We start from the raw sequence: 26,627 nt of genomic DNA, 5'->3' as shown, positions 1-26,627 counted from the left end.
GAAATAGGGGTAATGCTTCCTTATTCTTGCAAACAAAATTTCACCTCCTGGGCATAAATTCCCCTGTATAAACAGGATATTTTAGAATTAATTTAGGACCATCTGCAAAATTTCCATTTTTTAATATATTTATGGATAATGTATTAGCTTGCATATAAAGAACAGTGTCATTGAAGGACGTTGGAGCCATAGAGAAACTTTTTTGAGGGTATCATCTATATTCAACTCTTTTTTTTCCTGGAGCATTACTGCTACTACTACTACTAATATTATTATTGTTGTTTTTGTTGGTGTTCATAAAAATGCTGAGGTATGTGTATGGGACCTCATACATCTTACTCAAGAGGACATGTCTTGCTTGGACCATTCTCAACTCAAAACAGAGCATATAGGAAGTTTTTGTAAGATTTGTTGAAAAGATTTTTTTTGTATTTTAAACTAGTTTTCCTTCTCAAAAAAAGACATTTTACCCCCATAAAATTTTGAGTGGAATTTCATATTTTTATTCAGAAGGTTCCTAAAATACTGTTTTCTAAAATATCGTTTCAATCAAATCTGAAATATCTGAATCTTAGATTTACTCAGTTGTCATTGTTTTCTGTGGGCCTGAGGTCCTTACCACATCTTTTGTAATTACATGACATATGGGAGATCACAATAGGATCAAGGAAATGTTTTTTCAGAGATCAAATGAAGACAGGTAAATCTACATACGCATCACTGCATATGCCTGAAAATATCCCTCAAAATATTTAAAAATCCAAATAATTGCTTTACTGTGAATTTCCATTCTAATGAAGAATTAAAATTTTATTGTGGAAGGATAGGAGACCTGCTATGACCATCTCTTATTTCTGAGAATTTGGGGGTTTTTTAGTGATGTACTGACAGTAAGGCTCAATCCTTAAATTGTAGAAATCAGAATTCCATGCATTACACAGTAAAGTATTTCAGTTTATATATTTCAGTTCATATTTCAGTGAAATATGTCAGTTTATAGAATGTAAAGATCTGGATCACAGATTCAGATTGGTAACTACAGGAAACAGAAATAAATGTCTTCAAAATAGCTATGTGGCAATCCCTCTAAAATGTTCTGTGCAATTCAACTGAATTTAGGAGCAAGTAAATCAAGTTCCCTTATATGCAGTTTTCAAAGCAAAAGGAGATGAGTTTACCAAGACTTGTTCCGAGACACAATAAATTCCTGCTGAGAAGCTATCCTGTAAGGAAGGCTAGACACATGAGGTGGAAACCAGTGAGGTTGTTGTGGTTCTGAGTCTTCTGAACCAGGGACAGAGGTTTGTCCATGTCAGAGGGCTGCTTTTCATGTGAGTGTGCTGATTAAACACTCCAGAAAAAAGGAATAATTCCTGCATGTTGGGAAGCCTTCCACAGCAAAACATAATTGCTGGAAGAGAAAATTAGAACCTTGACTGCCTTAAACAAGAAAAAGTATTTGTAATAGCAGACAAGCAGGGTGGACTTAATGGAAACCAGAAAATACATTTCAAAAATTATAAAAATCAGATTCTAAGGATAGAAAAGTGACATAAGTCTTATGCTTTATGAATTAATGTGTGTGAGGATGCTGTGTGAATAGGATGTCTCCACCTGCCTGTAAGCCTGCAGAGGTGTAGAATTCAAATCCAGGATAAGAGAAAGGACTGGACTTGAATGAAATTGTCTTATAACAGGCTTGAATTATGCTTATATCATTCTGCCTAAAGAAATAGTCAAGGGTATAAAATTTCTGTATGTTTGCCTAAAAGTTTTGTCAGCTCCCACTTTTTCCAATCTCCTCTCTCTGCTTCTTTCTTCTTAGCCCACTTCATGCTCTTTTGAATGCTTTCTCTCATGTCCTGACCCTCCTTTTCTAACAGGCAGAACTCCATTCATTTTTGTTCTTCCATATCTTTCATGCATAGTAGGACTTTTTCCTATACTTCTCCTGGGCTAATTCCTCCTCACATTTTAGGTGCTTTGTCCTCTCGTTTCCTTCTTTTCCTTGTCTATCCTCCTCCTCCCAGATCTTTCTCTCTGAATTCTCTTATACTTTTATTCTCAGTTCAAATACCGCTTTGGATGGATGATTTTCTACTGACTCACTTTTTGAGTGAGGGAGAATTATATCCCATGTCCCTTACTGCTTCTAGTCTTTCTTTTAGAAAGAAAATGATTGTCTCTTTGGCGATTCACTAATGTGGAAGCCAGGTACTTTCTCTGACTTCATGTGTTCAATGTGTTCAAGATGTACCTTCCAGACAGAAAACTGGAAAGAAACTTGTGCTAGCTGTAGAGACTGACCTTGAAGCAGAACAGTATCACATGGACCCTGTTCTGTTGGGGACAAGAGAAAGGACATGCAAAAAACATTGGTTAAGGAAGAAGACAGGACATGGCACTTGGGCAATTCAGAAGGGGATTCAAATGAGGCGGGAAACATTCCATATACCCTATTCAGTGAGCAGCTCTCCTGAGGCAGCCAGCCAGGAAACAAAACAACAGGAACTGGCTGCAGATCCAATACCTCCCCCATAACTGCAGTCAGCTATCTCAGCCCATACAAATTCTCTTCTGTAAGATCTCCAAAATGTATGCTCAAGTACCTACAGATTTTCTTCAAAAATACTACTCTTTTTTGAGACAAAGCTAAAGGAAAAATATAAAAAAGGCTGTAATATTGAGCAGATGTATATTTGGAATATTTTTTGACAGTAGAGAAATCCAAATTCACTTATTTCCTTGGCCCAAAGTAAATGAAATTCACATAATGCAATTTCATAGATTGATGCCTTCTTCCATACTTCTCATGCTAAAGTAATCTTGCAGAGAAAAAGTATGCTTCACTGAGTAAAAATACAGTGTGAATTTGAGGTTCATTGCTATAAACAGTCACCTTTGGTGTTGGCAAAATCTGCATTTTTTTTTTCTGATCTGAAAGAGTTTCTAGATTTCTGCAATGTCTGTTTTCTCTCTCCCTGCAACCCTTTATTATTAAGGAAATTCAACAAAATCATTGATCTGTAAACAAAGACTAAAGAATAACTACAATTATTAAAAGGAATCAGTGATGAAGGAAAGTGTTTAAACAAGCAAAACTAGCATTTATGCCCAGCCCTCAAAAGATTTCTCTTGTCTTTTAAACAAAGAAGGTAACATCCCAGAGGAGGAGATAGAATTTCCTACAGGGAGAAGAAAGACTGAACTGTTAAGGGCTTTATCATTTCATTACAGTAGATAATTAGGTAATTAGAATGATTAAAGTTGACAAAGCAACAGACTCAGATGAATTATAGTCCACAATCCTAAAAGTAGCAAGGGAAAATGCAAAGTGTCTGGAGTTCAGCTGCTGAAAATCCTTAAATGACAAAGGTTAACAGTAGGGAAGATGAGGGCAAATGTTGTTCCTTATCTCCCATTCAAAATACATTTCTTTAATCAGAACCTCCCAGGCTAACATAAGGAAGAGGCTGTGGAAGAGAACATCACCCTTTCTGGAAAAGAGCCTGGAAACACTTCCTACAGATGGCAGCCTAGTTTGTTCCAAACACTCTGTTTGTTCTTCAAAGCATCTGAGAGCAAGACGACGTGCTGGAGCTTTATCTGGGACTTGGGTGACCTCACGTATGGGAGGTAACTCTTTGCACCTACTCAGTCTGAAAGTTTCAGAACAGAGTTCTGGAAAATGATGATGACATTGGTTTCCCAAGATATAACTGAAGTAAATTACTCAATTTAGTGTAATTTGGACCCTGATTCTACCTTTGTATTTAATGGCAGTTCCAATTATTATCTGCATTTGGATACCAAGCCTGGAAGACTTGCTGGTTACAGGAGGAGATGGGAGATCCATCACACTTAAAAGTGGTGACCAACTCACCAAGGCCAGCTGACAGGACTGCTCTAAGGGAAGGCAGCACTGCAGCACGAAATGGATCTGCTGGGTTTGCATATTTCCTGAGCACACTTCATCCTAAAAGCAGCCTGAGCTGCAAGTAGAACAGCTCTCCCCTCCAAGACCACAGGAGGATGAGAGTGAAGAAAAAAAAAAGCATTTTCTTATTTTAGATAGAATTCTTATTACCATGGCACCTAAAAGATCCCTTCATGAATAGAACCCACTCTGATGAGTGCCTCAAAAAATGTCCCCTAAATCACATCCAAGTCCTTAGGAGTCAAAGTCATTATACACATCCAGAGTATTATCATTGTTTTTATTATTGCTGTTGTTGTTGTTGTTAATACTGGTATAATTCGACTGGATTCCAAGGTACGTAGTAGCTACTAAGTGGCACTAACAGAATCGTAAATCCAGATTTTAACACAAGGTGCTCTCTATTATTTTCCTCTTCTCTCTGCTCTGATCCACTTCTAATCTAAATTTCCTCTTTCATTTGAGGAAAAAAAAAAAATCAGGCTGGATTTAGATCAGATATAAGGAATAATTTTTTGCAGTGAGAGTGATGAGGCATTGGCACTGCCCCCAGAGAGGTGGTGGATTCTTAATCCCTGGGAGCATTTAAGGTAGATTGGGGCTCTGAGAAACCTGATCTAGTCGATGTCCCTGCTCATTGCAAAGCAATTGGACTAAATGACCTTTAAAAATCCCTTCCAAATCAAACTATTCTAAGATTTTTTCATCCCAGTTGAGCTGAAAAGCCACATAACCTCTGCCATCCTTATGATTTTCATATTTACTGAAAACTATGCAAAAGGAATCAGTAGAATAGAATCTCCCAAGTGGAGAAAAAAGATTTGGCATATTTCAGTGTGAGCTTTCCTGAGCGTATTCCTTTTCTGTTCCTGCAGCTAAGCAGAGGCAGAAGGTAAAAGATGAAGACCCAGAAGTAAATTCCAGCTAATAAAAAAGAGACTTTTAGTTGACTTAGGAAGTTTCTTTGCCAGTTGCCTCTAGCAAAAGAGAATTATTATATTCCCAGTGAAACATTATTATCAGGTGGATTCTTAACAGAAAGACTCCTCAAGCCCTGAAGGCAGACAGTCTATAAAATTTGAAATCTTAGAACTACTGGCTAAGGCGATAGCTATTATCTTCTTTTTTTATTTTCTTTTTTTTTTTTTTTTTCCTTGAAGAGGAAAGGAGGAAAATCTAGGTAAAACAGATATTTAAGACTTGTGTGTCTGACATTTCTCATTTCTCATAACAACGGATGCTCATTTTCATATCTTCACATTCAGACTCTTTTCCTATGATACCTCTGATTTGAAAAATAGAAAGATTAACAGTTATCCATGCCCTGTTGCCCAGTCTAACTGTTTAAACAGATGTCCTGAGCTTGTATTTCCTTCAAAAATTACTTTTACCCATTAATGAAATGCTCTGAGAAACTACATTACTAAGATTTGCAGCATGAGTTTTTTAAATTTTTTGAACTGATGCTGTCATCATGTTTCACAAAACCTTTTTATTCTGTCTTTGAAGTTTGTGTTTGGAGAGCATGTGAAATGAGACCAATCAGTCTAGGAAAAAATTTTTTTCTTTATCTTTGCCCAGTGTCATGCAAGTTGGTAAGTGATAAATGATCCTAGAAGACATGTTTAACTACTTTATTCAGAGAGCAACATGGCTGTATTACCAATATACTTACTTTTCTAAGTGCATTGATGTGAAAAAAGTGAGAAAATTTTCTGAGGAATCATGCTCAGCACAGAAAAAATTTAAGAACAGCATTGTACTTTTTCCAAATCTGAACTAAAATAAATACATAAGACTTGGAAATGTAACTTTGCTAGCAAAATTTCAAAGTAAATCAGAGGGTTTACATTCATTTCTCTAAAATATCTGGAAGATTGTCAGGTAGAGATTTCAAATTCCAGCTACTTGCATTGACCTATCTATAAGCTTTGTGATATATTCTACTTAAAAGACTTCTTGAAACTGTGTAAAGATCCTGTGCTAACCTATCCCATACAGAGTTAAATACAAAGTGAAATAAAGAAATATTTAAGTTCTTGTTAATCACAAGTAAAAGGAAAGACAGAACAAAACCACTAAAGTCCTCTACCTCTAGTATTGATTCCGCAGTTTTGCTTACACATTGGTTTAGTGTACGTGGTAATACAGGAATCTATTTGTTAAGAATAATCTGGGTATGAAAAATAGAGCACCATAAGTCTCACTGTTCTGTGGACATCTCTGGGAAGAATATGAAAATTTCCATCCTCTGATAAAAAAACATACAGAAGCAACATATATGGATGCAAATCTTCCCAAAGATTAGTACAATTTGTTTCATAATACATTTGTGTATAATGTGATTTTTGTTTTTCACTAGAGGAGAAGATGGGAGGGACCATAATTCTGGCTACTGCTGCAGTTAAGACCTTTTCATTTCCTGCTTCGCCTATAGCCTATACATAGGGTTTGAGTTTACAGGAAAACATGTACTAAAAATGATACAAAGCTTTTTTCTTTCACATGAAGATACTGAAGGTATGCCTGTAAACACTAAGTTAACATGCAAAGGTAGTTTTGTATACTCTTGACATCAAATATCTACAAAGTCTCCTGGGTAGCAAGGGTAGTATTTTGTGTTTTACAGCAATTGTACTCCTAAAGATTCTAGATTTTGAAAGCAGTCTGGACTGTGAGATCCTATAGTCTGTCCTACTGTCCTGCTCTTTATCAATATAACACTTTACTTCATTCTACTCTTTTTTTTTTTCCTTTAATAAATGAAATAGCATGAGTTCAGCTATTATTAAACATCTTGAGTTTGCTAAGCTTTATTTTTCAGACACTATTTTTGATCTGAAATATAGAGGACAGGGACTCAAATAATTCTCTAGGTAGTTTGTTCCTACAATTAACCACCATAGACTTAAAATGTAGTAATATTTTTTTTCCTTGGTTTCAGCTTTTTGACAGTGGTTCTCTTATGCCTTTCTCTTTGACATGATTGAGCCATTTAGTGTGTCATGGAAGACATCACTAATTCTTTATGATAACACACGGGCAAAGATCATTGAGTCTGCCACAGACATTCTCTTCAGAAATGTTTTACTGCTATTTTCTATTACATGCTACCAATTTTATACCATTTTTAATGAATATGCAAATTTTATTTATTATTCCAGTACAATTCCTTCTCAATATCACATGAGGGAAAATTATTTTTCTATTCCAATTCACTACTCCTGAACAAATCAACCCTTTAGCTGTTGTCACTTGTGTACTCGTAGTTCATTTCTCTTTTCACTAGATTTCAGGCACTGCCTTTCAGTTGACTGTCTGTTAAACAGGATCCAAGATTATTAAAAGCTTAAAGGTGTATCTTACTAGACCTTTTCATACAGTGAACTCCCCAAAGGAGATCAAAAGGCTTTTAAACTAAAAAAGTCAGGCTTTAAAATTACATAAACTAGTTTCCCAAATTTTTTAGGCAGAGAAAACTGAAATAAAGAGAATATATAAACCATTGTCTTGCTCTGCTGCTTTGCAGACTTGTCGTGTTATCCAATGTTTGTTTTACTCAAATCACTGACCTTCCAAATTGCATCTATCTTACATCTCACTTATCTGTGGTTGCAGGAAATTTTTTTCATCATCTTGGTGACCTGGTATCTGCTTTCTGTCTCTTACCAGTTTCTAGTGTTTCCTTGGAGCTTCAGTACCTCAACTCCAGGCAGTCTTCCTTGTGCCTCTTCAACCCTACAAGTTTCTTTCCTTGATTGGGTTCTAGAAGCTTCACAAAGAAAGGAGAAATGCCAGTTCTGTCTGCACCTACTCTTAGGAGAGGCACATAAAAAACCTGGAAGCAGAGACGCAATGTAACTGACTATCACTTTTACCTTCAGTAACTATAATTTTTTCCTTGCTTGATGGGTACTTTTAAATTTGGCTGACTTAGAACCATTAGTTTTGATTAGATCAAGTTTACTAAGCCATCTACTTAGCTGTCTCTTAGGAGGCTGAACAAGTGGACATTGCTTTCCAGAGTGATGTGAGTAGCTCAGCTGAGCCAGAACACCATTGCTCCAGTGAGAACTTGCTTCAATATTAAGCCTGAAATATAATAACACCAGCACTAGGTTTTACAAGCTGGCTTAGAAATTTGTGCATAAACAGTTATGCTTTAAGATAATACAGAGGTTTGTGTAAACAGCTGACAAATGTGCCTAGTATATGTGTAAGACATTGTTATTTCTCTGTCCTGTTTTATTAGGCTGTATTTTTGGGGTTTTTGTTTTGTTTTGTTTTTTTCCTTATTGTAATATGCTCTAAATAAATGCTGTGTCACTAAAAGGTAAACTACTTTAAAATGTAAGTCAATACCATCAGGAAAATAAGGAGAGGTTTCACCTTTGCAGCTATAATGCATGACCTCTGTAAATGCAGAATGAGGAGACTCACTGACAGGCAGAGCACACTGTCGATGCTATGCAATGCAAGAGCTTCAATAAACAAACCAAGTCATTCTCAAAACACCCAAACAAAAGAAAATAAAATAATAACACTTTACTAGTATAATTCTTCAATAAAAATTGAACAGAATTAGAAGCCAGCCATAGACACACCCTATGCTCTAATTAACTTAGGAGCATAAGAGAATTAATTTTTTTAATGCAACAAACCCATTTATTACAAAACAAGTGACCATTTACATTGATTATTGTCCTAATAATCCAACAATGTTTTCTAACTCTGTAAAACTTCATCCTGAGAATATTCCATTTTTAAAAACTGCTGCTTTGGGAAGATTTGTTTGGAAGTTAATTTTGTCATTCACTACGCTGACCCAGTTATGTTTTAAGAAGTCAGTAAGCATTGAAACTCTGTTTAAGAATTACAGGAAGTATGTTATTGTATCATATTGACTGAATGCCTGCTATGCAAAACAGAAAGAAGAGGATAATTAATTTATATTTGTAATCCTTCCACCTTTATGAAAAACATGAAAGTTCTGCTCTACAGGTGAGTCACTCCAGAAGCTCTAATTAGATAAATGCCACTTGTGGTTTATTTCGATTAGGAGACTATAAGTTTGCATAACTACAAGTTAAATTTGCATACAGGATAATCTTAATATTCCAGAATTTGTAAGCATGGTAAGATTTAAGTAGCATTTATTCAAGCACTTCAATTAACTACTTTTGATTATGGATACAGATGCTTTGTCAAATCTTTTTTGCTAAATCAGTTTGAGATTTAATGTCTTAAGTTATATTTACATTAAGAACTTTTGTAGAGGATCAGCTTCCACTTTTTAGTTTATGCCCCAGTGGATTAGTTATTTTTCACTTGGATCACAACAGTCCCATGCAGTACCACAGTCTTGGAGCCGAGTGGCTGGAAAGGGGCTCACTGGGAAAGGACCTGGGAGTGCTGATTGACAGCAGCTGAGCATGAGCCAGCGTGTGCCCAGGTGCCCAGGAAGGCCAGTGGCATCCTGGCCTATATCAGCAATAGTGTGGCCAGCAGGAGCAGGCAGGGATTGTCCCCCTGCACTCAGCACTGCTGAGGCCACAGCTCCAGTGCTGGGTCCAGTTCTGGGCCCCTCGCTGTGAGAAAGACACTGAGGGGCTGGAGCCAGTCCAGGGAAGGGCAGTGGACCTGGTGAAGGGTCTGAAGCCCAAGTGCTGTGAGGAGCAGCTGAGGGAGCTGGGGGTGTTTAGCCTGGAGAGGAGGAGGCTCAGGGAAGACATTTTTTCTGACTTCAGCTGCCTGAAAGGAGGCTGGTCAGGTGGAGGTTGGTCTCTCCTCCCAAGTGAGAGGTGACAGGACAAGAGGAAATGGACTCAAGTTGCACCAGAGAAGGTTTGGATTAGATATTAGGAAGAATTTCTTTACTGAAATGGTGGTCAGGTATTGTAAGAGGCTGCTGAAGGAAGAGGTTGAGCCCCAATCCTTAAAGTGTTCAAAAGGCGTGTGGATGCGGCGCTTGGAGATATGGTTTAGCAGTGAACACTATGGTGCTGGGTTAACCATTAGACTCAAGCAACTTAGCTGTCTTTTCTAATCTTGATTCTATGATTTCATGTACGAAGAGCTGGTGTAGAACATTTTTTTGTTTGTTTGTTGGTTTCTGTTGTGTTTTTCTTTTTAACAATACGCAAATGCTCCTTACTTGGAGAAGAGGATAACCACTAGCTGTGCCAGGGAAATGCCTAATGCTACAATAGTAATGGAAATTAAATTAACATCTGCAATATGATAGCAGGAGCAGTACTGGAAAAACTCAGATTTTTTTCAGCGTAGATCTGTACTAAATGTTTTAATTACTGTGCAGAACAAAAATTTTCTTTTGCTAATTGTAGGTAGTGGATACAGATTGTCTGAAAATGTGGGTTTTCATCTTTTCCCAGTAAAGCCTGGCCTGTTGTAGTTCACCTCTCTCTAAAAATGGTTAATTCCTGAAAAGCTGACACAGAATGGCATTACTTGGCTGTAATATACTCAGTACTTAAATGACTTTCAAACAGTGTATAAGTTTTATCAAATTAATTGAATGGGAAATTGGGTACAAATTCATTACAGCATAGGCAGCTTGACCATATAAAGAAGCAGCCTGTAGCAGAAAATGTCATATCTTTAAGGAGGATTAAGTTACAATGAGCATGTTGTTAGAATACCATAACAGGAAAGAGAAGGTGCAACGAAAGCTTGTTCCCTGGAGTACAAGGGGCCTGAGTCCAGCTGAACATGAACATAATGTACATAGACATATGTTAATGTTTAGTGGTGTGTCTATGCTACCGTCCCTTCAGCAGTGTTCTAGACACCATATAGTACATTCATCTGTTCACTGCCTGCCAAATAAAAAGACAAATTAATGATGCTTTAATCAAAATGATGCATCTTAATAAAATTCTATACAGAGCTTGTAGAGCTTTCATTTGAGCCATTTCAAAAATGTAAAGTTTTTTACGCAGATCTGTTGTGCTAAGAATTCCAGCAACAAGGTATTAAGAATTATTGTATTCTGAAAAAAAGTAAAAAAAATTAGTCTTTTCTCGTGCAGCAGCAATGTTACATAATATTGACAATATTCATAAACTGTTTCCTGGAATTGTCAAAGCCTGATCATATTTCTCATCAATTCTGAATTTAGTTACCTACATTCAGTACTTCTAGAAACCCCACTAGATAATTTCCTGAAGGCATTTAGACACATGAGGATGCAAGCAGACTAGCATCTGCCAAATTCCTTCTAGGTTCAAAGGGATGACCTGAGGTGGATATATGCCTAACACAGTTTTTAAAGTGTTTTCAGAGACTTATCTTACTTCAGGTATGCCAAACCACTGAAAATTCAATTATTAACACAGAAAATTCAAGGATATTTTTGATACAGAAATCTCTTTGCTATTTATCTCATTTAGCTCAATTTTCATTAAAACACAAATATAAATTAAAAAGTATTTGGAGATAGCCCAATTTTAAATATCCCTATTCATGATGAATCATCTCTTTCAGACACCTAACTTATCTGTCTAACAACTTTATCAGCTTGGCAGCATATCCTTTTGTTTTAGCTACTTGCAGTAGGTATTACAGTAAAGATTTTCCTTTAACTGCTATACAACAGTGTGTTAACAAAGCAAGTAGCTGAGGACTCAGTTTTTCAGAATGATTTTGACACTGAAAAACTGGAAGTTGGCCTGCCTCTTTCTTTGCACAAGCACCTGAGGGAAGTTGATAGGCAATGCTAGGCATGGCAATTAGCTTACCCAGCATGAAACTCAATAGAAGCAGGTGCTGAAGAAATATCTGACTAAGAGGATTTCTCCCTTCTCCTTCCTTCTTACTCCCTGCCACAGCAGCTCAAAGGTGGCACCTAGCCAGGAGTAGAAAGCCTGTCCCATTTTGTTTACCTCTCTTACAAGATGTTATCACTGTTGCTTTTCAAAGCACTCAGCTAATAAAGTTGTAGAAAGAAGTAAACTTATGTGCTGGCCTGTGTTTCACCATCTGTCCTATGCTATCAGCTAAGACAGCTGTGGAAGAGTCACTTCAAAATGCTTTCAGATTACATTGTTCTGAACATCATTTCTAGGAAACATAATAAACAGCAAAATCCTTTTTTCATGAGAGGACTCTGAATGTCTCCTACTAGTCAAACCCTTTCCATCTGTTGAAGTGTCAGGAAACTGGTTATCTTTGAGGGAAAATACATCTTCACAGACAAATTAAATCGTTGTTTATTTATAGATACATTACCTGCATTTCTCACACTGCGCCCTTTATTAACATGCCTTCAGATTATTTTCAATTGTTTCCTGTTTTGGGACTGAACTTTCTAGACAGTTATTCATCTGTCAAAATCGTAGTCAGTCACTTTACATTTCTTGTGTATTTTTTTCTTTCTGTGATTTCCAGGTCTTTAGGTATGAAATAAAGACACACTTGTCAACATTGCTGAGATTCATTTTCTGTTGAGATAACCATAAGAGTGGGGTTTTTTTGGTTTTTGGTGGGTTTTTGTTTTTTTGCTGAGGTTTTTTTTTTTTGGTAGAGGAGAAAACCGATGACTCAAACTAAGGCCTTTCCTTCAAATGAACCCTGTTTTGCTGCTTGCACTCAAAATTATCTAGTCTGAGGCAGCCAAGCCTTGGTTTTAGAATTTGATATTTTATTGCTGAAATAGGTCATCCAAAATCTAAGATAAAAATCTCATTACTGTAAATCTAAACCTGCTGACGAAAAGGTTTTCACAGACAAGAAGTCTGTGGCTGTATGAACCATGGTATCCCAGACTACCTGTTCTGCTTTCTATAAATGCAAGATCATATGGTCTTTGTTTCAGTTTGAGCTAAGCTTGTTACTAATAGGAAGATGCAGCCTATCTCATATCTCAGCATGTGATACTCAGTCTTGATCAGAGATATCACATGCTGGGACTTGCTACAAGTTTTGCTGATTATTCCTCTGTATTAAGATGAGGATGGCTGTAATATACTTCACTTTATTCATATTGCACTGGTTTCTAAAAAATTGCCAATTCAATCCACAGCTGGGCAAAGATCTGGCATTCTGACAATACCCCATCAGAATTCCATAGGCATGCTGATACCACCCACAAACGAGAAGGCATATTTGCAACCTTCCTGTGAATTTGTAACTGCTGGAAGAGAAAGATCAGAAGTAAAGCTGCAGTACCAATACTCAGATCCTTAGTGTAAGATCAAACTCTATTGAAAGGTAGACTCAATCAAAAGGAAGCGAGAAGAGGCTAGATCTAAGTGATTGGCACAGTTTCTGAGGCCTCCAGGTGGAGAAAGGAGCAGCCTCCAGGAATCACTAAGTTTTGATTAGTAAGGATTCATGTGTATGGTTCTGAAAGATGATTAAAAAAAACCAAAACAACAACCCAGCAAACAGAAGGGGGTATACTGTATGACAATTTACAATTTCAGTGTATAGATCTACCACAGTCAATAACACTACTACTGGTAGAAAGGGGAAGATGAGGAAGTGATTGGAGGCAAAAGCAAAAGTTTCACAGAAACATCATTGGTGTTGCTATGTATGTGCTTACACTGTGCTGCTGTATATGCTTCTATTAAACACTGCTTATGTGAATATGTATGCTTTTTAGTTAGAGGCAAATAAACAGGTTTCCTGGCAGTGCCAGGTTCTATCATACAGTAACTCATGTGACTGTTTATAAAAAAAAGGGTCGCCCACTGATCTCCAGGTTAAATTTCTCAGGGTTATGTTTCTAAATTACTTGACCCCCTAGAATTGAGCAGTTGATGCCTACAGATTGAAGCAAATACCTTAAGGGTTTGTAGCGTAGAGAATATTGTAAGGTTTAATGGTATCAAAGTTCAGGAAAAATGCATTTCTCACTACTGAAACAATATCCCTAACCTAGACATTCTTAGCATTCAAGCCCTAAATATCAAATTAATAATGATTGAGTATGATAATGAATTTTGCAATTCATATAGTAATATTGTCATCAGCACAAATAAAAAGTGTGGTGTTCATATTTAAATGACAAGCTTGCTTCTTTTGCAAGCAGCCTTTCAGATATAAGACATTTACAAGATATTTGATCTATGTACTCAAAATCAGTTTGCAGATCCTAGTCCCTAGGAATTTAACTCATATTGACAAGACAATTGTATGTGCTGTCTTGCCACTTGATATTAAATAACAAACTCAGCCTGGAGATGTGGATGTCTCCAAGCAATTGAACAAACCAATCTCAAACAGGGATTAGGAATTAACTTCCTTTATGTACCTCTCCACCTAAACCAGTATGGCACAAATCAATATACACATAGAATTGGTACTAATTACATTTGAATCAATTTACATCATTATCTGAGACCTTTTTAAAAGAAAATATTTGATCTGCCTCTAGGCACCTAGTTTAAAGGCTTTGAATGCTTTTCAGAAAACCAATTCAAAGATTTGTGGTTGTACATGTCTTACTTTTGGAGGTACTTTGGATATATTTTTGAATGCACAGTTTGAGGCACTTTGAGGATCCTTACCTGCCAGAAAGTCCTGAGCAATGCTTAAGCATTTGGGGTGTTTTTGAGAGCTTTATACAATGTGACTCAAGACACAGGTATTCAAAACCTCTGAAAATCTTGCCATTAGAGCCCACATCAACTTTCAGCTGATAAATTGTGGCACATTTTACATAATGGAAAGGCTGCATAGAACTTAACCTCCCAGTTCACAAAATTTTTTTTCTGCTTTTTATATCATCATTATACAAACATCGAATCTTTTTAATATTATTTTGAATAGATTGAAATTATTGAACATTAATATTGAATATTGAGTATTGGTGCCAGACTTTCAAAATAGCAATATATTAAAACATAATTATTTCAGAGAAAGGGAAAAAAAACCTTGTTAAATTCCTTTCATCTGTTCCTAACCGCACTGTCAGTGAAAGGAAAAGCAAAAAGAACTTGACCATCTCTGGAGTGGAGTTTGGAATACCTCACCTTAGAGCAGCAGCAGCAACAATGACACAGAAAAAATAATCCACTGACTAATCATGAACTAATGATTTAGATGCTTAAATGAACTAATGTTTTAGATGCATATAAATTAATTTAGATGAAACAATCCATTCCCTAGCCTTAGTTTTTAAGGTGCTCAATGTAACAGGAAAAATAGAAATCATGTAAATTAGGAAAATTATATTAGAAGCAAAAAATGCAATTATCTAGCCAAATTGTATGCACACAATCAGAATTCAGTTGTTTGCCAAGACCATTTTTGGTAGTGAAATTGCCACATGTATTTGTGCAGCTACAGTAGATGCACCTTGATGAAGTCTAGAAAATTGCACTAATCACACAGTGATTTATTAAGACAGCCTGGAAGCTGATTTAGTAATTTTCTCATAAAGAACTCCTCATGCCAGTTGTTCTACACATCACAAGAGTGTTTCCAATAATGTACAGCAAGACACTTATTAGAAATGAGGTTCACATTTTAAAAATTACCAATTTTTTTCTAGAGCAACTGAATTAGGGCAGTATTTTTATTTTCCTCTTCTATAATAGTGTGGGTACCTCAGAAATACTGACACTTCCTCACTTGTATCTCATTAAGCAGGAGTATTACAAATTCAGCATCGTTTGAAATTTGAATTATATCCATCGCTGTGCCATTTTATGAACATTTTGAATCTTGCTATCCTGGATGTTTGCATAAGACATTGCTTAACTTTAGAGACATTGGCTAGCAGCACTGAAAAAAATAGAATTTATTACTAGATTAAAGAAACTTGGGTTAAAAACTCCTTCATTAAATTTTAGTAAAACTACCTCCCTTCCACTACAGATTGGCAATAAGTCATGATATTAATAATAATCCAGTTGAATTACATATGTGTGTTATTATTAAAAGATAATTATATGATAGTTTAAACCACCTATGATAATTATATGATAGTTTAAACCACCTATTCAATAGTTGTTGTTTCATTGTACTTCTAACATCGTATTCCCTAGGCATGCTTTTTCTAAAATTTTCTTTAATAAAGAATAATAAAATTGAGAAAAATATGAACACATTAAAGGTTACTCCAGCTGAGTACAGTCTCATGCTTGTGCATACAGAAAAGCAGTAAGTAGCTCAGGTAAGAATAATTTTCTCACAGGAACATACCATAAACTAATGTACTTTTTTGATGAGAATTAGCAGCTCCTTTTTACTTTTCAGTGAACCCTCTGCCCATTTCAGGAATAACAATGACAGGCTTGGGTAAGAGTCATTGCAGTCATCTCAGCCAGATACATGTTTATCAGAGCATTGCATGTGGAAAGCAAAGAATAACGACAAAAGCTGTATTTGGTAGGGTTTTTTATTAAAAAAGAACATTCTATTCTTCTGTGCAAAAAAGCTAACAAAGGAAAAATGTTGTGAAAAATTCATGGCAGAGCAATCAGACCATCCTATATCAAAACCCAATATGTTTGTCTCATTAATGGAAGAAATAGAAATGAGATATTTGGAATGGCCAATCAAAATAAGACTATCTTCTGAAATTACATTTTTCTGGATAAATATGAAATAAGTTTTTCTCCTCTCTAGAGACAGTTATATAAAACTATCTATAAAAACATGAAGCTGGTGACCTGTTTGTAGGAGCCAGTTCCTGGAAGCAGCATACACATTAGGCACTGTACTGAGACATGCTGAGAATTTTGAAGGGTTCCAGAGGGAGGAGAGGGAGCTAAGATATGCTGCCTCTTGAGGGAAGCAGGCCATTTCTCCATTTTGCTGAAATCATTAGTCACACAGAGCCTCATTTCTGAGTGGGATCTGCAGCTATAATTAGTGCTGAGACTCTCATTTGCATTCTTGCTATAAAAGTTAATATTTTACATGTCAAATAACCCATATGGATTCACTTTTAATATTAAAAGAACTGCTGTTCATAATATATAGGCAGAAGGCTTTATTACACATATTTATGCCTCATACCAGGTAACTTTTATGTTAGAATAATGAAATATTACTTATTAATGAAGTTGTGAATCTTTTTGTTAATAGTCTGATTATAAATGTGTTTAATCTATACAATTTTAGAATATTCTGAATCACTATTAGTCAGAAATACCCTTTTTTCCCCTTTGCACAATTTAGCCTTACATTTTCTTGTAAGTTTCTGTTCTGCCATTGCAAGTGATACCAAAAATATTTCTAACTCTTGAGTCTCTGCAGAAGCATGAAGACTATGTCTGAAAATGGATCACACCTCCGTGAAGCTCCATGGCTGATCAATTTCTAAACAGACAGGCTTCAAAATCTGGTTACTAGAAAATGTCATGTAAAATAAAACCTATTATTGTTAAAGACCTTGGTGTACAAACCCTCACATCTTTTGAGCTCTGCTTCCATACAGGCAAGCCTTAATCAGCCACTTGGTAAGTTGTAGAAGATCCTATCAAAACCAATCTTTGTCTAAGTCTTCATTGAAGGATCCTAAAATTGCAGTTAGCATAAGTCCTATGGAAACACCTGTGACATCCATATGAATTACAAATGAATTCTTTATGATCCTTGCTATTAGAATGAATAGTGACTGAATTCCTTACAATCAGTGCTGTTAAAAAAGAGTATTAAGCAAGAGTCCCTATGGCATAAACTCTGTTACAATAACAGTTGCTCCTACCAATTGTTAGCAATAATAACAATTATTGCATGTATTACATATAAGTGCAGAAAAATCAAAAGCAGCCTGGTAATGTACTTAGAATAATGAACAAAAAAACACACGATCATTTCTGATTTATTTTAAGAGATGAGATAAAAGTAGTGCATGAATACTATGTGCTTCTTTTCATCCTGGCAGTCTTAGATTTTCTACATTATTGTTCTAACTGTCAAAATCATCTTGCTTGGTTCAAATGTTCTTGTCAGAGTGACTGAAGGGTTAATACAAGAGAAGAATAAAAGGCAATCAGATAGGAGCACAGTGTGCTTAATTGGAGTGTTTGATAAGTTACTATCTCTACCATTTCTACTGGCCCTACAAGCTGGAGGGCTAGCTTTTAGATATTAATGTGCTCAATATACTGTAAGTCACTTCTTGGCAAGGTCAGTATGGTCAGCAATCACAAATACAGTAAAGTAATCAGCAGTGAGCATACAGGTCTTCACAGTGCTGATCACAGCCATGCTCCTCACAGCTATTTTTTCTTTGGCTGGAGGGGGGAAACTGGAAATGAAGCAGCAATTATTTTTCTCATAGAAGAAAGGCTGGGCCACAGAAAATTTGAATCAGTGTGATGACAGCTGTCTACTATAAGGTAGTGTAGCAACTGGTGCTAAGAATCATAATGTGGAGAAAGAAACAAAAAAAAAAAAGCTTGAATTTGTAAAAGGATTTTCAAATATATTCCTGCTAAAATCATAGGATAGCTTATTGTGCTTTAGAAGCTTCCACTATACATTTTTGCTTAGGCTTTTTCTTTCTCTGCTGTGGGTCATACCATAGAAGTGTGACATCCCATTCCAGGCTTCCACGAGGCTGTGTGACAGTAGTGTGCATTTTTGCAGTGTGCCCACAGAAATCTGCCTCCCTGCCTTGAAATAACTTCAGCAAAGAAATCAAATACAAAGAGCTAAGTTACAGCATGTGCAATAATGATACGTTGCTCTTGTTAATAATGCTGTTACTAAATATGGATGGCACTTAGCACAAGATAAGGGGATAAGTACAATGCCTTGATCATTGTGCAACCTGAGAAGTGAACACTTGATTAAGTTACAATAAGTTTGAAAATCACTCCCACATCAGCCAAGTTATCACTATCCTGTATGTACTCTCAAACAGTCTTAGAGAAGCTGATCTGTACTGATTTATGACTTGAACTCATGTTTGGGGTATTCAGTTGCCTCAGGTTAGCTAATGGGCAGATTCTTAGAGTGCTATGATGATTCATATTGCAAAATCATAGTATCAATTCTAATTTACAAACTAGAAAGATTGTACTAAAAATGTAAAGGTAGGCTGAGTAATTTACATTCCTAGAATCCTTATACTAAAAACTAAGATTAACAGAAAAAAAAGATATCATAAAAACATTTAACTTGGCCTGATGTATATCAAGCAGGCCATTGTTAATACAAGATATTGAGTCACTGACATCAACTGAGCTCATTATTTTCAATTACACTCCTTAATTTGCAAGATTAACACTCATTGAAATGGTGGTAAGAAGTTGGTATTTTGTTTTGCTAGCTACTTATGCTGATGCTGTATAAAAATAGAATAAATAACAATGCAGATTGGTAAAATAAATACTATTTAGCAAATCCTAGACTCAAAAGAAAAAACTTTTAAAAACTGTGAGGATGACAAAGCATCGGAACAGGTTGCTCAGAGAAGATGTGGGTGCCCCATGCTTTGGAAGTGTTAAAGACCAGCTTAGATGGGGCTTTGAGCAACCTGGTCTAGTGAAAGGTTCCCTGCCCACGGTAGGGGAGTTGAAATTAAATGATCCTTAAGATCTCTTCCCACTCAAACCATTCTATAATTATATGAAAAACTGAGTAAAATCCATTAGAATATCAAAAGCATAACTCCACAGAGAGTCTTAATTACTAGTATGAGGGCAAAGGATTACTCTTCTGGAACCTCACCTCTCGGCACCATGTTTTCCTCGTGAGAGTACCCCAAGTATATACTGGTTTGCCTTGGGGCAAAGTCAACAGCATTTAATACTGGGTATCTCAAAGAGTGCATGAATATAGAGAGTCTATCTCCATCCATGTTAAGTGAAAAATGTGATCTGATGAGAACTGTTAGAGCATTTCAACAGATCAGACTGAGCACAAAATAAAGGTAGCTTCTCACTGGTGTTAAAGCACTATCCAGCCAGGACATTAGCCCTTTGGCAGAAGGATTCAAATCCGTATCTCCTCATTTTACTGGTATCCTAAACACAGCACGCGTCCTCAGCCTCTCCTTTTGAAGTTGAGTAAGTTTGTATGGTATACATAGACAGTCTTCTCTTGGGAAAGTGAATGACATGTAAAAATGTAATCTGGTAACCTGGACATTTATTTAGGAATGGGAAAAGGTAACGTTCAGTTCTTCTGCCAAGATTTACTTATTTCTTAAGAACCATAATTATTTTTTAAAATAAAAAATGTTCTTTCCACATGAGTTCTCAAACTTCTAGATGCGCCTCACTGAGCCAAGGTATCCTCAATTCTTTTCTGCACAGTGAAAATATTTTCATGGGAAGCACAAACCACAGCACAACTCTCAGACTGAGATTAATGGTTAGAATAACTTTTATGGGAATGAGAAATAAACATATAAATCTATTATGGCAAAAAGAAATTGCATTTGGAATATTCTACGACTAATCCACTTTGTGTAAAGATTACGCTATTGCTCCATCCTCTTCTGGTAGCAATCCTCTAAAAAGTGCCCTTGACTGGTTTTCTGTAAGGAAAACATTCAAGCATCCTGATTCCGGGGAAGTTTCTGTAACTGACTTGTAAAAAGGATTGTGATTCTTTGATGTTCTGAGAGAGCAAAATATTCTCTAATTGTTGTCTGCTGAACGTGGCCAATTCAGTCCACTGCTGTTTGGGTCTGTTCAGAGGCATCTTCCTACACAAATGTAGGAAGTCTGATGCCTGGGGAGAGTCTTTTGATTCCACTCATTGTAGGACTTGATGGACTAAATGTCCAAAACACTTTGAAAATGAGATTTTGATGCCTGGCCCACCAAGATGGACATTTTATAACCACTAAGTCCTATGTTTAAAAAATTTACTTCACTATCTGTCAAGCTCCACAGGACACTGTTGCTGCTCTCTGTAGAGAGTGGTCAAAAGGTTTGCTTTTTTATCCAGTAAGTTAACTTTCAAATGTGTATGAAAAGATAGCAAGTTGGTAAGCATACTTTTCCCTCTGGAATCTCACCTTTGTACTTTGCAATTGTTTGATATCTGACCCAGTCTGTCACATGATATCCAGTGAAATTCTGTTATCTTAATAAAACCCATAAGGAAAAATAGGGTAATAGTAGTATTTTCTGAAAGCAATCAATAGCTCCACTCTAAGCATTTCATGGTGGGTTTTTTCACTCTTAAACTAAAAAGTTACACAAGTCATGTGAATACAGCATGTCTGAAACCGTTGGAATTCTTTTCAACAATAGAATCGGTTGAGACAATTTAAAAATAATTTAAGTGATTTCTAAAATAGAAATTCATGTCTGGATAGATCACACAAAACACAAAGCAAATCATTGTTGGTGATCAATAATGGTTTGGAAATTCTGGAAATTCTGACATGTGGAAGTGCAGTGAGATTTTATTAGATTCTAGTCCCTAAACAAACCTGTTTAAAAACATACCTTTGCTTTTATGAGTTACAAAAGCTTAAGGATCTTGCTAGGTAAAGTGAAGTAGTAATGATACTATGGTTTTACAGCTTTTTCAGTTGCTTAGTTGTTTCAAAATATTAACTGGGAAAAGCAAGGAAAGCTGTCACATAAACAGATCTCTTCACTTGAAATCTGATTTAACATTTGTGCTGTCTTGCCACAAAAAACAATTTATCAACCTTCTTTTAAAATTAAATATGGTTGGTGAGAATGACCTGAAAGTCATTTGGCTTTTTTTATATAAATATCTAAGGCAGATTTCTAAACCTGTGTGTTTTGAGCAGCTAATATTTAATAAGCTGTCTTACACAGGTGATATTCTCAAGACATTTATAAAGAAAAAAAAAATGTTTTGCTTGACTTCAATGTTAACAGAATAAATACATAGAGAAAGAGATGGTAAACAGAAAAGATTATGCCTCTTCTTGACTCAGCTATAATACCCTGTATCAAGTAAATGTACTCATTTTCTTCTTTTCAAGAAACAGCTTTTGCTGTCAGTGTTCCATATAAACTGTTCTGCAAGACGTTAACCTGGTTTTCTTTTTGCTTCAGAAAAGGACTACTCATTATCTAATCAGAACATTTAAAATGCAATTTTTTATGCTTGAGAAAGATCATTTCAAAAACTCCAGTTGTATCTATAGTAAAGTCAAAAGCAAAGCTGACTATTTAGAAATCAGGTTCTTGTCTTTCACAGCAGTCACACCTGCAGGCACCCTTGGACTCTGTATGTCAGAGCAGGGAAAGAGGAAAGGAGCCTCCCTGGCTGCTGGTGCCCCACTGGCCTCTCTGCCTGCCAGCCCTGCAGCCCTTCCCACTGGGCTCAGGGTGTTGTGTGGCCATGACAGGCAGTGCTGCCTCTGTCCACTCCACGGGCTTTGGAGGTACTGCCCTGCAGTCCTGAACCAGCAGGGTAGCACCCTCTTTGCTGAAAACAAGGTGAGGCCTTAAATGGAACAAGTCCCCAGTTCTGGATCTTGAAACAATTTCTGCTTCAACATTGCAGCACTTAAACTATATGAAGCTTGAGCTTTTTCCAATGACTTCCCTATATCAAGTATAAAAATTCTTTATAGGATGCTTTACAATCCCAAACTTTCCATGGAATCCTACCAGAGGAGTAGGATATTGTTATTTTCTCCCAAATCAACTGCATCAGTTTCGAGCTGTTTTCATCTAAGTGAAATGAGCCCTAAAAGAGACCTGTGTCCCCTGACTCTGCCTGTATTTATGTTCAGGATTGACATGAGATGGAACATACACAGAAAATGCCCTTTACCCAAGTTTCTGGGAGTTCCTTGCCTTCAGACAGCATCTTTCCCTATGGACAGTGAATTCCTTAATAGTGGCTTAAAACAGCTATGGTAGGTGAGTCAGAAACATTACTGAACTAAGGCCATAAACACCTTCCTTGACTCACGTTCTCATTGCAAAATTCACTGAATAAAACTTGCTTAGACCAGAAGATCAGTAGTGTTTTACCTGAGCCTAAACTATATAAAGAATAAGATGATGGTTGGGGAGTAGGAACCTCAGGTAGCACCAGATGGGACCTTATGTGCTATCAGAGCAAGGAATGGTCAGCCTTGGGCTGAGATTCCATGCAATTTGATGTACAGGCATAGTCACTGAATGTGCATTGAATGGAGATGCTAATGTTGCCTGCCTGTGTTTTGGCTAGTAAGGAAATATAGGCACTTCCTGGTCTGTTCCCTGTCCTTAGAGATGGAGGTGCTGAAGCAATGAGGGTGCTGGATCTGTGAGTGCATTGCACTGAACAGTGTGAAAAACAGGTAAGACCCTCTGCATTATCAGCCCCTAAAATTCAAATGATAATTGTTTGTCTGATGGTTTAGGAAGACAAGAGGATAGCTGAGAAGATGTGGTAGTAGTAGATCTAGTAGTAAAGAAGGATCTCCTTTGCACAAGGCTGAGTGAAATATTTCTAGAGGAGAAAGGATAGAAGATATTGTATCCACAATCTATTGTGTCTACAAACAGCCTTCCTAGTGCCTGTTTATAGTTTTATTCCAAGATGCCTAGGTTGTCCCCCAACAAGAAATAAAGCTCACAGACTTATAATTTCAGGTTTTGTGACCAGATATTTGGAAGTTAGGCATCAGGTCTCCTAGTGCTGTAGTAGCAAAGTCTCTTTTGGATATAGCCCTAGCTGTAAGAGTGAATGGATCAAGGAAAGAGAAGATTAAATATATGAACTTAAGAGCTCTGAGCTCTTAAGCAAAGAAACTTTCCATAACTAAGGGGAAATGCTTATCTGAGAACACCTTTATTTCCTAGAAGACCTCAGAGCATAAGAAAGTCATAATGAATGAAGAATATTTTAATCAAAAAATAACAATTTCAGTCAAATTTTAATTTTGTTTTCTTCATTTTTCTCACATAAAGCCAAATGTCTTATTTATGTATATATTATTTAATTATTTTCCCTCAAAAATGAATATTTACTTTTTGCTCTGAAACTCAGATAGTTAGGAAGGAATATAAAGATTCCTTAAGAATTTAATCTAATCTTTATTAGATTTAAGTAGGGCTCTGTGAAATCAGTGACTAAGGTTAAGCCCTGCATAAAAGGAGAATAAGAATTTTCTATTTTTAAGCTTATGTATATGTATAAAAAAGGAAATCACCTAGGATTTCTACCTCATGTTAAGCAAAACCATTATACCTATAAAGGAATAATGTAGCTCATTATATAAAATATTGACTTGGGTCTCAAAATAGGAGCCCTAGATCAAAACTTAGACGCGTACATTCTTTGGATAAATTATTGTGGTCTTTGTGTCTTTTTTCCCCTTTGCCTGTATATTTAACCTTTTTTATTATAAGCTCCTTAGCACAGGAAGGTTCTCTCTCACATTAGTATTAGCCTAAGAGAATAGTACCCTAATTTTGACAAGAATGCCTTAGTCCTATTATAATGAAAACATCATCTATTTTCCTGTTTTACAGTAAAAAAACCCTGAGGTTCTGTAACGTTCTTCAAAGTTACAGGAACCTTACATCCTTTGTTTCCCTACAATGAATCCCAACGCAAAGATGTTTTCTGTGTTCTAAAAAATATCTTTGCATCTTGATATTTTAAAATGCTGCTTTCCTCTGGTCTGATGACTTCAGTTTATATCTTTAATCATTCACAATTTGTTTTCTTTTTTAGTATATTGGATGACTGTTTCATTTAGTGAATATTTGATGCTATGATTTTTTATTTCTATATTAATTATTCTCCATTTTCCCAGCAAAATTCTGGGGCTTTTTGCCCAACAAGATATATAGAGCATGCAACACCTTTTGAACATGAGCATACTGCTCTGCACTTCTTGCTATGATTTTAGATTGTGGCATAAGCTACAAATTCTAACCCCCCTTGCCACTTACATTCAGACATACATAATCATGAATAACAGAAGGCCCCACACTGAATCATCAGAAACTGTGTCCAGATTTTCTTTTGTGGCCTAGTTAAGCTAGTTTTCCATCCCAGAGTTTCTTTACTTTCATGATTATTTCTCTTAGGCATTAATCTCAGATGTGGTGCCTTGTCAATGCATACAAGTAGATTACATCCATTGAATTTCCCTTATCTACAGTGGCAGTAAAATCTTCAGTGGCAGTAAATTCTTCAAAGATTTTAGTTAAGCATGACCTCCCCTGACAGAATCTAGGCTGGTTATCCTTAATCAAACTGATTTTCAAGCTGTTCTTTCACACTTCCTTATGGTAGTTTATTTTTCCCCACAACCCTCGTTAAATTCACTGATGTACAGTTTCTGGGACTGTCTTTAATTTTTTTTCTTACATTTCCTTCTTTTTTTTCAATCTGAAAAAAATCCTTCCTAGATAGATCTTGCTTAAATTGTCTCAGCAAATAGACTTCTGTCTCTCTGGGCTCCTTACTAGCTGTTTCAACACTGATTTTCAAATCTGGTTTTGTTGAAAAAGATCCCAAATATCATAAAATCCCAAATATCATAAGATCCCAAATCTTATGATATATCATCGTAAGATCCCAAATATAATATTTTTTTTTTTGTGATATGGTTTTTGATTTTTTTTTGGTGCCCTTTTGTATGTGCCATTTTACCACATGCAGTAAAATAGAACAAACTCTTGTTGTCAATATAGAGTGGTAAAATTAAAAATATTATGATCACATTAGATTCATGATGGTGGGCCAGAACTTTCCAGGTTGTCCTACTCTTAGCACAGCAAATAGCTATCGAAAGCTCTTCTAAATGCATTCTTGTTTACAGGGAGTCAAAATGCAATCCTGAGGGAAATGGACTCCAGTCTCGATTACATGACTCCTTGTGTCTTGAGGTAAAAATCCATGTAATAGTGAGGGAATACACTGCCAGCACATCACTCCAGTATTTAAAAATTCCCTGGTGGAAGTTCAAGGTCATGGGCTCGAGCTGCTAAACTTCAATGTGTTAGGGTGAAGTATTCCAGACATGGCATCTTGCTGTGTGGCAGGAACGTGCTGGGACTGCTGCACTTATAAACAAAGGGAAAGCTTTTTGCACTATTAGAGAAATGGACAAAACTTGGAGAATAGTGAATAGTAACTGTGGTACTACCTCCACCAGAGGTTGAAATCACTCTGTTCTGTCTCTCTCTCTGAGACACATGTGCACACATATATTTATACTACATTCATTGCCAAGGTAACTGGGCACCCGAAGACAAATGCATGTACATTTCATAGGGGAGTGTTATCTCTAGACCTAAATTTTATCTCTCAAATATCAGTGATGATTCCAACAGAGATGTAGCAGATATAAATTAAGTGGCATTGCAGACTTTTTACTAGGAAAAAAAAAATTGCCTAGGTTTTAAATAAATATGAACCATGGGACGAATTAATCAATCTTCATGATAGCAGCTTACCCCTCTTTATAAGACTGTAGATTTATGTAATGGGCATAACATGGTGGTTGTTAAGTCCCTAGTGATAAAAGCTATTGATTATTTCCAGAAATGAGCTAAAAATAGGCTTTGCAGCACTTATCTTTTAGGTGCTTACTGGCAAATGAAACTCAAAGCAGTACTCCAAGTTGACTACTTGCAATTCCACTTTTCATAGAATAATTGAATATTCACCAAGTAAGATAGAAACCCATCCAGAAGCATGACTCTGATGTGGTGATTAATGCCCTCCATGTCAGAGAGGACCAGTAGGTGTCCAGTTCCTGTTCCAGCAGCTTTTTAAATATTTAATATTGATTTCCTTTAAGCAAGGTTTGGAACCC

At 36.3% G+C, this 26,627-nt stretch overlaps 1 protein-coding gene and 1 long non-coding RNA gene across 2 annotated transcripts in view; one reads left to right on the top strand and one right to left on the bottom strand.

Moving 5' to 3' along the window:
* LOC132325444 (uncharacterized) overlaps positions 1-12,343 on the top strand; it is a 38,265-nt gene extending 25,922 nt beyond the window's left edge. The window contains exon 3 of the long non-coding RNA XR_009485938.1: positions 3,446-12,343. This is a non-coding gene — a long non-coding RNA (uncharacterized LOC132325444). The remainder of the gene's footprint in view (positions 1-3,445) is intronic.
* The window catches only part of CSMD1 (CUB and Sushi multiple domains 1), a 1,067,000-nt gene that overhangs the window by 1,022,847 nt on the left and 17,526 nt on the right, over positions 1-26,627 (bottom strand). The gene's annotated exons all lie outside the window — the stretch shown is intronic.

This window comes from Haemorhous mexicanus, chromosome 3 (genome assembly GCF_027477595.1).
Source record: "Haemorhous mexicanus isolate bHaeMex1 chromosome 3, bHaeMex1.pri, whole genome shotgun sequence".
In the NCBI taxonomy this organism is placed as follows: domain Eukaryota; kingdom Metazoa; phylum Chordata; class Aves; order Passeriformes; family Fringillidae; genus Haemorhous; species Haemorhous mexicanus.
Note: the sequence above shows the minus strand (reverse complement) of the source record. Positions and strands in the feature narration are given on the sequence as shown.